Consider the following 13,026-nt stretch of genomic DNA (forward strand, 5'->3'; position numbering starts at 1 on the left):
GACACCTCCCGGGCAGCCGCTGAGACGAAGAGCTGATGTGGCTTAGCGTCTCACGTGGCCCCTTTCTCAAAAACGATCTTCCTTGCTGCAAACCTCTGGGCTCGGTTTCATGTGGGAGCTGGGAATTCTCCTGCAGGGAAGCCAGCAAAGGGGAGACAGCCCGCTGGCACTCCCCGGGGAATGTGGGGCTGTAATTATGTCACCACTTAGCAGAATAATGAACCCTGATGGGCTGAAATGAATCCTGGTCCCAACAGGCTGAACTTTTTAGCCTGTCCCATATCAGCCATCTCTCTGTTTTTAGGGATAGAGTTTCAGTAAAGTAAAGGGCAAGGCCAAGTTCAGAATGGGACTCTGAGCAGAGGTTGACCGTAATAATATCACTTTTACTTATGTGTCTGGAGAATTTTTGTTACCATAGATCTGGCAGGAGTTTAACCCCTTATGGTACATACAGTTTCTCTAAGGAGGGATTTTTAAATTAGTTGAAATTGAGCAGAAATCACTGCATTTATGCACAATTATATACATATCTTGGGCGCGTCACTTAACTACTCAATTGCATTCCACCCCTCTGTATAAGAGAGGAAATGATACTTCTCCTCAGTTAATTTCAAAAGGTAAAGGGGATGCTTTTCAAAGAACCGATCATATCTCTGCTGTTAAAGTGACTAATTCTGTGTGATGCACGGCCTTGACACCCCCATCAAAGCAATACCCATCCACCTAGGAGCAGTCGTGGTGAAGTGTGTCGCTCCACTGCCCTCTAGTGCCAACCCACAGATGACAAGTGTTAGCACGGTTACAATTAGGGGCAAACCCAGTCCTCCTAGGGCAGGTGGGCCGTCAGTGTGGCAGAGTGTTCATGATACAGAACTCAGCTCAAGTTCCATGCACTCGGTGGGTTGGAATCAGGGAAGGTGGGACAGAAGGTCATGGTGGAATTGGTGAACGATCAGAGCATGACAGTCTCCAGGCTCCGATTCACTGTCTAACATGAGCGCCGACTTCATTAGCTGGCTCTTTTCACCTGTGACAATCATAGCAGCTAAATCCCAGGCTGATGTATTGAGCCTGTCTCCAGCGGTATGTCTGTTTTAGTGGCTCAAGACATGCAGCTGATAGACGGACTCGGGTAAATGCATGAGTTATTCACATGTCTGAAGAGCTGCAATGCTGATGTGTCTATTCTCATTACAATGCAGGGAACCTATGGCCATGCCAGCCTTTACTATTAATGGGAATAAGTCCCCGTGCATTCAAAATGACAATATACATGTAGGGAGGACCAAAGTTTTCTACTCTTTTGAAATACATCCATTCAAAAAATTGCAGACCTTTCTGCAGACAACCCACCAATCACTCATGATGACAAAATGGGTGCAGGAGGGGGGTTGGGTGAGGGGTCTGGCTGGGAGGTTGGTTGCAGGAGGGGATGAGGGTAGGGCAGTTTGAGTGGGAGGTAGGTTGCAGGAGCAAACTGAGGGTGGGAGTCTGGGAGGGAGGAAAGGAGCGTGTAAAAATGGGCTGAGGGGCCTGCATGGCAGATAGGGTGCAGGAGCGAGGTGGGGGATCTGGGAGGAAGGGAGGGAGCAGGAGCAGGGTGAAGGTGCGGAGTCTCGGTGGGAGAGGGATGGCGGGGTGCTTACCTGGCTCCACACTTCCTGCAGCTTCCAGGCACTGCCTTGCATTGCTCCCATTGGCCATGAATCCAGCCAATGGGAGCAGTGGGGAAAGCCTACAGAAAGGCAGTTTCCTATGCTACCATTCTTCCCAGCCAGGGGGAGAGGGAACAGCTGTACATGGAACCACTTCCTTCCTCCCTGTAAGCCATATCCAGCCCATGAGGCTCACCCTGGAGAGCAGGAAGCCAGTGCTGGCACTCCAACCTTCAAGGCAGGGAGGGAGAAAGGCATGGAGCACCAGCATGGAGTCCTTGTTGTGCTGGGCGAACTCTGAGCCTGCAGCCCACCAGCAAGATGGTCGCAGATGACTAGTGGCCTGGAGACCACATTTTGAGAACCACTGCATTAGATAGAAGGCAATCAGTAGTTCCTGAAAATCAGACCCCTTGGAGCCTCAAAACTAAGCCACCCAAAATGATCAGTCTCTAAAGGCTCCGAAATTATTCTTTCCTCAGAAATTTTATAGTTCTGAGACCATAAGTCAAACATGGGAAGAATTCAGTCCAATTTCTCAAAAAAAACCTCACGAGTTTCCACGGAAAGCAGACATTTTCATGAATAAAGTCATGATATTGAAAAACTGTTTTAATGGACAATTTTCAACCAAATGTTGACCAGCCCACTCACTCTTGGCCAATCACTCTTGAAAATGGTGGCCATTCACTTTACCACAGGATGCCTTTGAGCAGATGTTATTATAATCCTACAGTGTAATCATATATCCCAGCATATGAATAACTACAACAGAAACCTCTTAAGAGGTACGGCCATAGGTCATCAGGCAGAAGGACTATAGAAAATGTTATTTTACAAATTTACCTTTCAATCAATCGGTTAGAAGAGTTATAATTCTTAATGCAATGCCCCATTGCTAGCAAGTCTGGATAGCAAATTGTTAACATATCCCACACAAAACATGATTCAACCAGCTGTAAACATAACCTCCGCAGTCCTTGGAGGATTGTTCCTTTGATGCTCAACTCATTCAAGGCATTTCCCATCAGCTGCCTCCAATTTTGCATGTGTGGTAAGTTATTTAGACATGATTTCAAAAGCAGGATGGGTTCTGAGGAGAGATAAGATGCAAATCAAGCTCATCCAGTCATTCAATCCAAAAACATTATGCCTCCATGGTGGGATATTAGAACCTCTTTAGGGATCCCAAGTGAGACGTCTTGAATCAAATCAAAGCTATCGCTGTGATTACACTATGTCACAGACCTGAGGATCCTGCCCTATCTGCAGTGGGCATCTTGTGTCGGGTTTCTCACGCTTTGGAAACCAAAGCAAACCCTTTGAATAAAGGGAATAAAATGCTGTGGCATCTGTGAAGTCATCTAGTCCTCACTTCTTATATTTAAGCTATATTAAGATGAATATCAGGGGTGGGCAAGTGAATGGTTTTAGGTGGAAATTTAAGGAAAAAATAATTACAGGGAAAATCCTTCAGCACTTATTGAGGTTAAAACTCTTATTGAAGGTTAGATCCCTGTCACGGAATAGCATCAAAGCCACATTAGACCACCTATTGGCATTAAAATGGTTCAGGGATAAATATATGACATAAGCAATCAATCTCCCATGGCCAATAGCTGCGGTTTCTCCCTGATGAGCCTGGAAATCCATTCCTTTTGACTAGCCTCACCCACTATTTCTGTGTTGTGAAAGTAAGTCAGGCTACCTTGAGATACTTTCCCATCAGCTCTCACAAATCAGGCAAGGTCTGCTCAGTAGAATGTGCGGATGATGAAAGAAACAACCAAGGGAAACACAGGAAACAACAGTGGGGATTCAGTGAGGTTATTTCCTCTGTATCACTTAAAATTAAATAGCCCAACATTGTCATACTTTTAGAAAGGCTGTACCTGATCCACCTTATAATTGCATTGCTGTAAAATGGGTGAAATTTCACTGAAGTCATTGGCGTGAGGGCAGAATCAGGTTCAATATTTTTAGTAAGGCCAGGTCTACAGTAAAGGGGAAAGTTCCACGAGGCGTACAGATAGTTCGGAATAACTACGTAGTTCGAACTATCTAGCCCATGCCGCGTGTAGCCGCGCGGCACGGGGTTCGCACTAGCCGGCTTTTAAAAATGGCGGAGCTGGCTTTATGCTAATGAAGCCCGGGAAATTCAAATCCCGGGCTTCATTAGCAAGTTCGGTATGCATACATTACCCCGCTAGTTCGAACTAGCGGGGTAGTGTAGACATACCCTGAGAGAGGTAAAGTCCAGGTATTAACCACTCTGGTCATTAAAATAACCCATAGCACTTCCATGTAAGAAAGTGGAAGAAAAGAGAGAGATTTTCTCTCATGTTCTGGGTAAGTTCCAGTTCAGGAAATTTCTTCCCTCATTTCCCCCTGTGGTTTCAGCTAGATTTAACAATCTTCCTAATTTACATCCTGAAATTATTGATTTGTTCATTAAACAGCTGCCATATTTCATCCCAAAGGGGGCAGCAATTTAAAATACTGCAGTGTTTTAAAGTACAGGTTGAACCTCTCTAGTCCAGAACTCCCTGGTCTGGAAATATCTGCTGTCTGGAATGATTTTAGTCAGCCAGATTTCCACTTTTCATGGGTGTGGCCAAGTTCCCTGCAGTCCCATTAAGTTTGTTTACAGCCACCAGTCCTAGCTCTCAGTGTTCTGTGCTGTTATTTAGCTCTAATTTACCCCTAAATGTCCTCAAGCAACCTAGTAAGCAGTGGAAGTGTTGGTAATGCTACTATACAATATTGACCTCCGATGGTTTGGAAAATTCTCTGGTTCAGAACTGGTTAGGTCCCAAGGGTGCCGGACTAGAACTGTTCAACTTGTATTTTAGGGTATCTCTATACTAGCTTTAAATATCCCAGGCTTTATTTGCATGTTCCCATCCAGCCGCCATTTTTAAATCCCCCTTACTTCGAACGAACTGCCCGCGGCTACACGCGGCAGTCAGAAGTTAATCCGAACTAAGTCCTTAGTTCGGATTAACTGTTACTCCTTGTAGAATGAGGTGTAAAAGACGATATCTAAATAAAAGATTTGCATTATTAGAACATGTGATGACTACTGCTTGCCACCATTTTCGAAGTAATCTTGATTCTATCTTTGTTCCCTAAAATGGAAGGTAGTGGGGGGCAGGAGAGGAGAAGAAAGACACATAAAAAGACAGATTCAAAGTTCACTGAAGTCATTTTGAACATTTCCACTAGCATCAGGGAGTTTTAAATCTGGCATTAACTCATGTTTAGATTAAAATTAGGTATAAACTCATCTATTTTATACTCTCTACAGTCTGTTCTAGATCTCCATACCACCTTTATCTCTGCACTATATGAGATCTTACAGTCAGGGAATAAGTGATGTGATTGGTTCATTCTTTCTCATTATGTATGCAGGGGTTGAATTGTCTTTCAGGACAGGGTTTTGTTTTTGTAGAAAGGGGGATATTTTAATGTTCTCTGTGGGGGGCGGGGGAGAGGGGAGTTCAGTGTACATGCTGGTCGGTGTTTATGCCAGAGAAGATAGGATGAAGATGTCCACCTTTCAGCTGGTGCAGCAGGCTTTGAGGTATTGATGGGCCTTTTTCTCCTGAACAGATGAATTTTATCTTTGTGTAGAAACCTTCATTGTACCAGAGAAGCAGACAAGTTGACTATGGTTTTCATGCCAGAACTTTAGGTGACCTTGACCATTGAGCACTTGGAAGTTAAGGAATAAGGCATTGAACTTGACACACTATTCTATGGGAAGCCAGTGTACCAAGTGGAGACTAGGTTTCATGTGCCCACCAAAGCTCATGTGGACCTTTATCCAAAGGAGACTTCATCCTGGCATCTCATTCCTTTAAGTGTTGCTCTCTGCCGCCCACATAAGTTCCATCTTGCTCAGGTGTAGTTTCAGCTAGCTCCAGTGGCTGGGGGCCTTTTCTAAGAAAAAAGTTGCCTGCTTGACGGAGCACACAAAGTAGCCTTTACTACTGCTAATGTGTTTTGTGATTTGGTGGCTTTATCCCTTCACGGGTGACTAATGGATGTTTAATTCGATTCAACCCAAACACAAGCTGACCTGCTTCCCAACCCTGCATTATTGTGGAGGCATTCCTGTGCAAGTGGCCCAACCGTATGAAAATCTAAACAAACGTAGCATGTGAAAATGGCATTTAAGCCTGTTAAGAATAAAGTGTGAAAATAAACATATTAGGCAGCAAGGATATGTTTTGTAAACACATCAGGATTTGTGAACAGATTGCCATACTGCGTTAAAACCATTTATCCTCCCTCCCCCATTGGTGACTACAGCCATTTCATAACAGCTTCTTCCTCCTAAGTGGGTAAAGAGACATATGTGTTTAGTCTATTAGAAGAGACAGCAAGCACATTCTGGGAGCAGTGAGATCGCCGAGTCTCAGTTACACTCGCACATGAACTAGCGTAACCTAGGTCACCCCCTTCATCAGCTAAACGGCACTCTTCGCTGCCACAGGCAGTCCCTTTGCAGAGAGTAGCCTCCCTGGGCTGAGACCTTTCCTCCTCCCACATCCTTTCAAATAGGATCAAATGCCAACTGCTTTTCAATGCCAGAAGGCAGCCCTGGAACCAAAGAGTTAATAGGGGCCCTGATTAAACCAAGCACTTGGGCTCTCAATTCATCAGTCCTTTTCTATTCAGCAGTGCATGTGAGCATGTGCTTAACTTTAAGCAGGCACTTATAGCCATTGAAGTCAACTGGACTTACACACAAACTTAACTGCTTTGATGAATTGGTGCTGAAACATAGAGCAGCTTCCAAATATGTATAATTCTCTTTCCTGTAAATTATTATCTTGGGATCTTATTTCCTTTTTCACTCTACCTTAATCACTCAGGGTATTTTTTTCAAATTAGGATGTTCCACGAGGAGTAGGTAGTTCCACGGAGTAGGTAGTTTGAATTAGGATGTTCCATGAGGAGTAATGGTAGTTCGAATTAGAGATCCTAATTCAAACTACCTACTCCGTGCAACGTGTAGCCGTGGGCACGGAATTTGGACTAAGGGACGTTTAAAAATGGCGGCGCCCGGGAAGTTGCAAATGAAGCTGGGGATATTTAAATCCCAGGCTTCATTTGCAACTTTGAATGCCTACATTAGCCTCCCTAGTTCAAACTAGGGGGCTAGTGTAGACATACCCTCAGCTACTTCAGGGGTGGGTGTCGTGCAAGCACCTCAGCAGGCAGACAACAGACAGATATGTACATTAGCAAAATTACGATCTACGGAGATGTGTGTTCAGGCGTCAGAAATTTGTATTTCCAATACACCTGTTAAGCCCTAGGATACTTTTTGTATTTTTTTTTAGGGTAGGCCATTGATGCATATGTTATAGAGACTCCCCCCTTCCTCCCTCTGATCCATAGAAGACAGGACTTTGAGCTTCAGCTCACACTGTAGACACACATGCTTTTAGCTCTTGAGGTCTTCAGGTCACTGTAGTGCTGTGGTCACGAGCTAAAACCATTAGCTGCCCCCAGCTTGAGCTAAAAAGTCACAGCTCTGTAGCTGTAGTTGTAACAGACTCATATATGCTGGTGATCAGACATGAAGGAGGGACACAACAACCACATGCTTACCTATAAGTCACACTCTTAATGCTCAGACAATAGATAAGAGATACAAGAAATGGCGTAGTGATATCCAGACTGGGCAAAAGCAGGGGGAAAGCTATAAAGAAGTCTCAATTGTGAAAAGTGACTTGATTTGGGGTGCTTCAATTTTCCCATGCCCAACCATCTTTGTGCTTCGGGCCTGTTATTCAGAATGGGCTGATTCCTTGCAAGAGGAATAATGGGTAGTTCGATTTAGGGCTTTAATTTGAAATACCGGGTCCCTGCTGCGTGTAGATGTGGGCAGTTAGTCTGGACTTGTAAATTTCAAAAATGGCGACCGGCTGGGGAGATGCAAATTAAGCACGGGATATTTAAATCCCAGGCTTGATTTGCAACTTCGAATGCCTACATTAGCTTCCCTAGTTCGAACTAGGGGGCTAGTGTAGACATACCCTCAGTTATTAGGTAGAGGTGTGTATACCATATCTTAAGTTAACCCTGGCCGTATGGACAGAACATCAAAGGATCTTATAGTGAACACAGTTAGTGTGTATCTCACTCATAAGGGAGTCCTGTAGCCACTCAATATCTGGCACAGGAGTGTGACACCCTATGCTAGTCAGCAATGCTCTTAGGCTGTGTCTGGGTATGTCTACACTGCAGAGGTTTTCCGGAAAAACTACACTTATGTCCACACTGCTATTGCGTTCTTTTGAAAGAAAGTTTAAAAAAAGGAGGGTTTTTTCCCAACAGCAGGAAACCTCTTTATATGAGGAAGAAGCCTTTTTCCGAAAAAGCTTTTTCAGAAAAACACGTGTATGGACACAGAAGAGATTTTTTTTTTCAAAAGAAGAGGCCTCCAGAAAAAAACACAGGTGCCCTGATGGCCACTCCATCCACAGCAATCACAACTGAAATGCGAGATAGCATCCAACCAATGTGGACGCTATCTTTCAAAAAAGCACATCGCTTTTTCATTGTACTTTTGCTGTGTAGACGCTCTCTTTCGAAAGAAGTTTTTCTGGAAGATCTCTTCCAAAAGAAGCCTGCAGTCTAGACATAGCCTCTATGTAACACTGACAGGTGGAACTGAACCTGGGACATTTGTGCATGAGCCTCTACCACCTGAGCTAAAAGTCAGCTGGCTCTCAGCTAAAGCTTTATAGATGATCCTGTACAATGTGCTCCTACTGTAATGCTCTCTTGTTCAAGAGTGCCTCTGATATGTTTAATGAAATCTGTCTTTCAACTCCATAGACATTTGCTATAAATATTCCTGCTGTAACATACACCCGCACCTAGTATTAGCAGTCACATTTCTAGACTCAATATAATACTCTGACAAAAGCAGTGTTGTCTATCTGAGTTGTCATACTCATTATGGATGATGATGTCCATGAAATACCACAGGAGATTGGCAAGAACTCAATTAAAGTTGCCAGTTTAATTGAAATGATTAAAGAATTTCCTTCCATTCCTAAAGATGGATAAAGAAGTTTCCTATCTTTAAATTTCAATGCAGTGGCTGATAAATTGGAGGCATTTTCTGTCTTCAGATACTGCTGAATGCTGAGGCTTCTATGCCATCAGAAATGACTTGAGAGAGACAGCAAGGGAATCAAGTGACTTCTTAGCACCACTAAATAGGTTGATGCCTATAATTCCTAAAACCATAACAGCTCACTAGTAATTTCTGTCGTTTCAACAATATAGTTTTAGAAGAGATTTTAAAATGTATCACCACAATTTCATCAAATGCCACATTTCACCTTCTGTAGCCACTATTTTGTATCCTTCTTTCCTATTAAATTGACTTCACTTCTTCAAATGACACATCTGTTTAAGCCTTATCTGTTCAAAGAAAGCTAATAAGCATAGCTAGGTTTAAAAGGATTAACTTGGATGGGAATTCTAAAAGTTTTCAAACATTCTTGATAATATTTGCTATTAAAAAAGGGACAGGAAAGATTGAAAAAAAAATACATTTACCTTTTTAGAAACTCTCTTAAATTTACAGTCACATGGGATTATCTCCTTGAGAGGTCAAATGAATTAGGACCAAACTTCCATGTTAAGGGCATTCCTGATTAAAATATCCTGTAGCTCTGGATAACCATCTAACATCCCTCAATGTGACAAAAGAAATATTGTATTTTTCTTCTGAATACTAACATTCAGAATGTATATATGTATATATGTATATATATGAACTACATATACATTATAGATATTTTATGATGCAGTCAATGGTTTACTTCAAAAAGACAGGCAAAAGTAACTGGCCACCTCTGAAACAAACAAACAAAAATCTTTTTGAGCAGTTACTTCGTTTTTTTCAGAGCCACGATGAAAAAGCTGCACAAAAGAGGCTAATCTTGCCTTCTCTAGCGTTCAGGGTATGACGCACCCACACAGGGTCCCGTGAACTGCAGAAGGTTCCGTGGGAACACAATACTTCATCCACATGTTATATGTTGCGAAACCAGGGCCTAAAATGTGGGAAGTGGGGTCAGAGCTGATTCAGAAACATTTCAAGGGCAGGCGAGAGATTGTATCACTTTCAAGGAAGCAGCATAGTCCTGATCTTATGTGATGCTCAGCAACCACAATTCCCATTGGAATCAGTGGCAAAATTAAAGTTTCCATTGATGTCAAGCCGACAAGGAGTGGAGCAGAAAGCTCTGCACCTACAAATGTGCGATTGGTTTTACACAGCCTGGAGCTCATGGCAGGGAGGCGATGGGTGGCAAGAGGCTGCATGCTCCTCGCCCAGCCTTCTCCGCATGGGGATCGCATGGCATCCTGTGCACGTGGCTGCACATAGAACATTGGTCTGGAGTTGACAGACACATTGAGGCAGCCACTCAGGAACCTTGTGCTCCTGCTCACAGGGGTTCTGGAGATCCCGACCTTACTCCCAACCGTCCCACCACAAGCCACCACTAGGGAGGATGGGGCCATGGATGCACACATTGCAGTTGTAACCCACACACCAGGGCTATGTCTACACTGCACCCGTTTTTTTGCAAAAAATATGCAAATGAGGCAAAGCGTGGAATATCGCCACACCTCATTTGCATAATTAATGAGGCTCCATTGTTGCGCGAAACCTTCCCTCTTGTGCAAGAGCCGTTTTTCCTGAAAAAAAAATGCAGAAGAATGGCTCTTGTGCAAGAGGGAGGTTTTGTGCAAAAATGGAGCCCCTCCCCTCTGCAGTTGGGGAAGACCATGGTGGCAAAGCCAGTGACGACAGCATCCACATCACCCCGGATGGCTGTTGCCACCTGTAGGAGAGAATCTCAGGATTGGCAGGGTCCTTGGAAGGTCCCCAAGCCCAACCACCTTCCCAAGAGACTCCAGGACCAACCCCCTACTTTCCCCTTCCTCAGTCAGGCTTTGTGAAGGTGGGACTGGAAAACCATCCAGAAAGGAAGCCTCCACCACTCTTCTCCATTCCTTAGGGAACCCCATTCCAGAAGATCTTGCTGGGACAATAGCACGAGAGTGCCAAACCTGCATGAACATGGCCCTGATGGTCGATCTCCCCACGCCAAACTGGTTCATGGTGAAGCAGTTTCTGTCTGGTGGGCAGGGGTGAGTCACTCACACAGCTCCAGGAAGATGTCCTTCCACATGCAAAAGTTCTGGAGCCACTCCTGGTCATCCCACCACTCCATGATGATCTGGTCCCAGGACTCAGAACTGGTGTCTAGTTGCCATAAGTGGTGATGCACGGTGTACAGGGAAGGATGAGAGGGGTTGTGCTGCATGAATAGCACATGGAGAGAAAGTGCTCCGCAAGGAGCTGGGGATCCAAAAACTGCAGCAGGGGATGCAGCATGAGGTTTAAGAGCTGGCAACTGCTTGGAGGCATTCCTCTCTAGCTAGGGAGTGCAAGATACAGACAAACATAGACCTGCCCCAGCCAGGGGACATGTGCCCCTCCCTTAGCTGTGCACCCCTTCCCTAGATGTGCACTCTTTCCTGAGCTGCCCCCCAAGGCATCCTGCGTACACTAGGAAATTATTTCAAAATAACTTATTTTGAAATAGCGTGTCCACACTATAGAGAAGCTTCAAAATTAGTCCCTCAGGCTCCCTTAATGTTAATGTGCCACCTTAACATTGTAGGGCATGTCTACACAGCAGGGCTTAACTCAAGATAAAATACCCAGATTGAGCTACATCAATCGAGTAGCTTATTTCAAAATGGGGAGCATCTACACAGCACTTATTTTGAATAGAGCACTCTTCCTCTGATTTCCCTTACTCTGCATACAATGAGGCTGCGTCTAGACTGGCATGATTTTCCGCAAATGCTTTTAACGGAAAAGATTTTCCGTTAAAAGTGTTTGCGGAAAAGAGGGTCTAGATTGGCACAGCTGCTTTTGCGCAAAAGCACTTTTTGCAGAAAAGTGTCCATGCCAATTTAGACGCGGTTTTGCGCAAGAAAGCCCCGATCACCATTTTCTCCATCGGAGCTTTTTTGAGCAAAACGGTTCTCAGTTGTCTACACTGGCCTTCTTGCGCAAAAGCAAAGGATATGGCCTCTCCATTCCTTCCCAGAGCTTTGATTGGCTAGAAAGTTGTTTGGAAATCCCTCCTTTATTTCCAGTTGATGGAGTTCCTTCTACTAGGCTATGTCTACACTGTGAGTTTTTGTGGCAGAAAATATGCTAACGAGGGACTCATTAGCATAAGTTGTGATATCATTAGCATATTTTCCGCTGTTTCTTTTTGTTCAAGGGGTTTTTACACAAAAAGAAGTAGTGTAGCCACTTCTGTTTTACACAAAGCCCCCGTTTTGAACAAAATCCTTATGCCTCTCTGGGATTTTTGCGCAAAATGGAAGCGGCTATACTGCTTCTTTTTGCACAAAAACCCTTTGCACAAAAAGAAATGGCAGAAAATATGCTAATGATATCACAATTTATGCTAATGAGTCCCTCACTAGCATATTTTCTGCCACAAAATCTTGCAGTATAGACAAAGCCCTAGAGTATGTGGTTGCCATGCTAGAAGGGATTGTGTAGCAGCGGAAGACAAGAGGACATACACCTCCATTGCAGAAATGCAGCAAATTCAGCTGGATCCATAGTCCATGGTCCCCAAGAACATGCACCAAATTACCCACAGTCCAAAGATTTAAGGTGCAGTAACCCAGGACTAAGGGGCCTCGGACTGGAGGGACAGTGAAGACTGTAACTGTTGAAGATAAGATTTCTATTCTACTCCCATTGACTGTCTGTTTCCAAGGTAAGGTGGCTCAGGCCATGGTGATACAGATGGTGGGGTAGACCTGTGCATTGGAGCGATTCTTGGGTGTCTTTCTACTTGTAAAAGTTTGAAACCACCTAGGAAAGACAGGAGCCCATCACTTCAGTAGGGTCAATATACTCCTAATTGTGGCCATTTCCACCTGGGGCCAGGATTTGTCCGTGTGTAGATAGAGGATGGCTGTTTCATTCCCTGGACACAGTGAAAAAGTTACAGTTCCACAAGGTGGTTGTTGAAACTGTTGCCAAAAGTACATTTGCACGTCTTTGGCCTAATGGATAAACAAGGCTTTGCTCTGGCTTGCGGGTCACCCAGAGAATCTGTTCCCACAGTTCTATTTAGCTAATGAAGTCATCCAAACCATGCACAAAGTGGCACCAATGACCCTTATGTCTCTGGATGCCAAATTTGAAAGGTAACACGATAGCAGTTTTGGATGGAGAAACAAAGCAAGTCTATGTGTAACCACATAAGCAGGGGAATGACAAACAAAG

The sequence above is a fragment of the Pelodiscus sinensis genome, chromosome 1, assembly GCF_052426305.1.
Source record: "Pelodiscus sinensis isolate ZL-2025 chromosome 1, ASM5242630v1, whole genome shotgun sequence".
NCBI classification, from domain to species: domain Eukaryota; kingdom Metazoa; phylum Chordata; order Testudines; family Trionychidae; genus Pelodiscus; species Pelodiscus sinensis.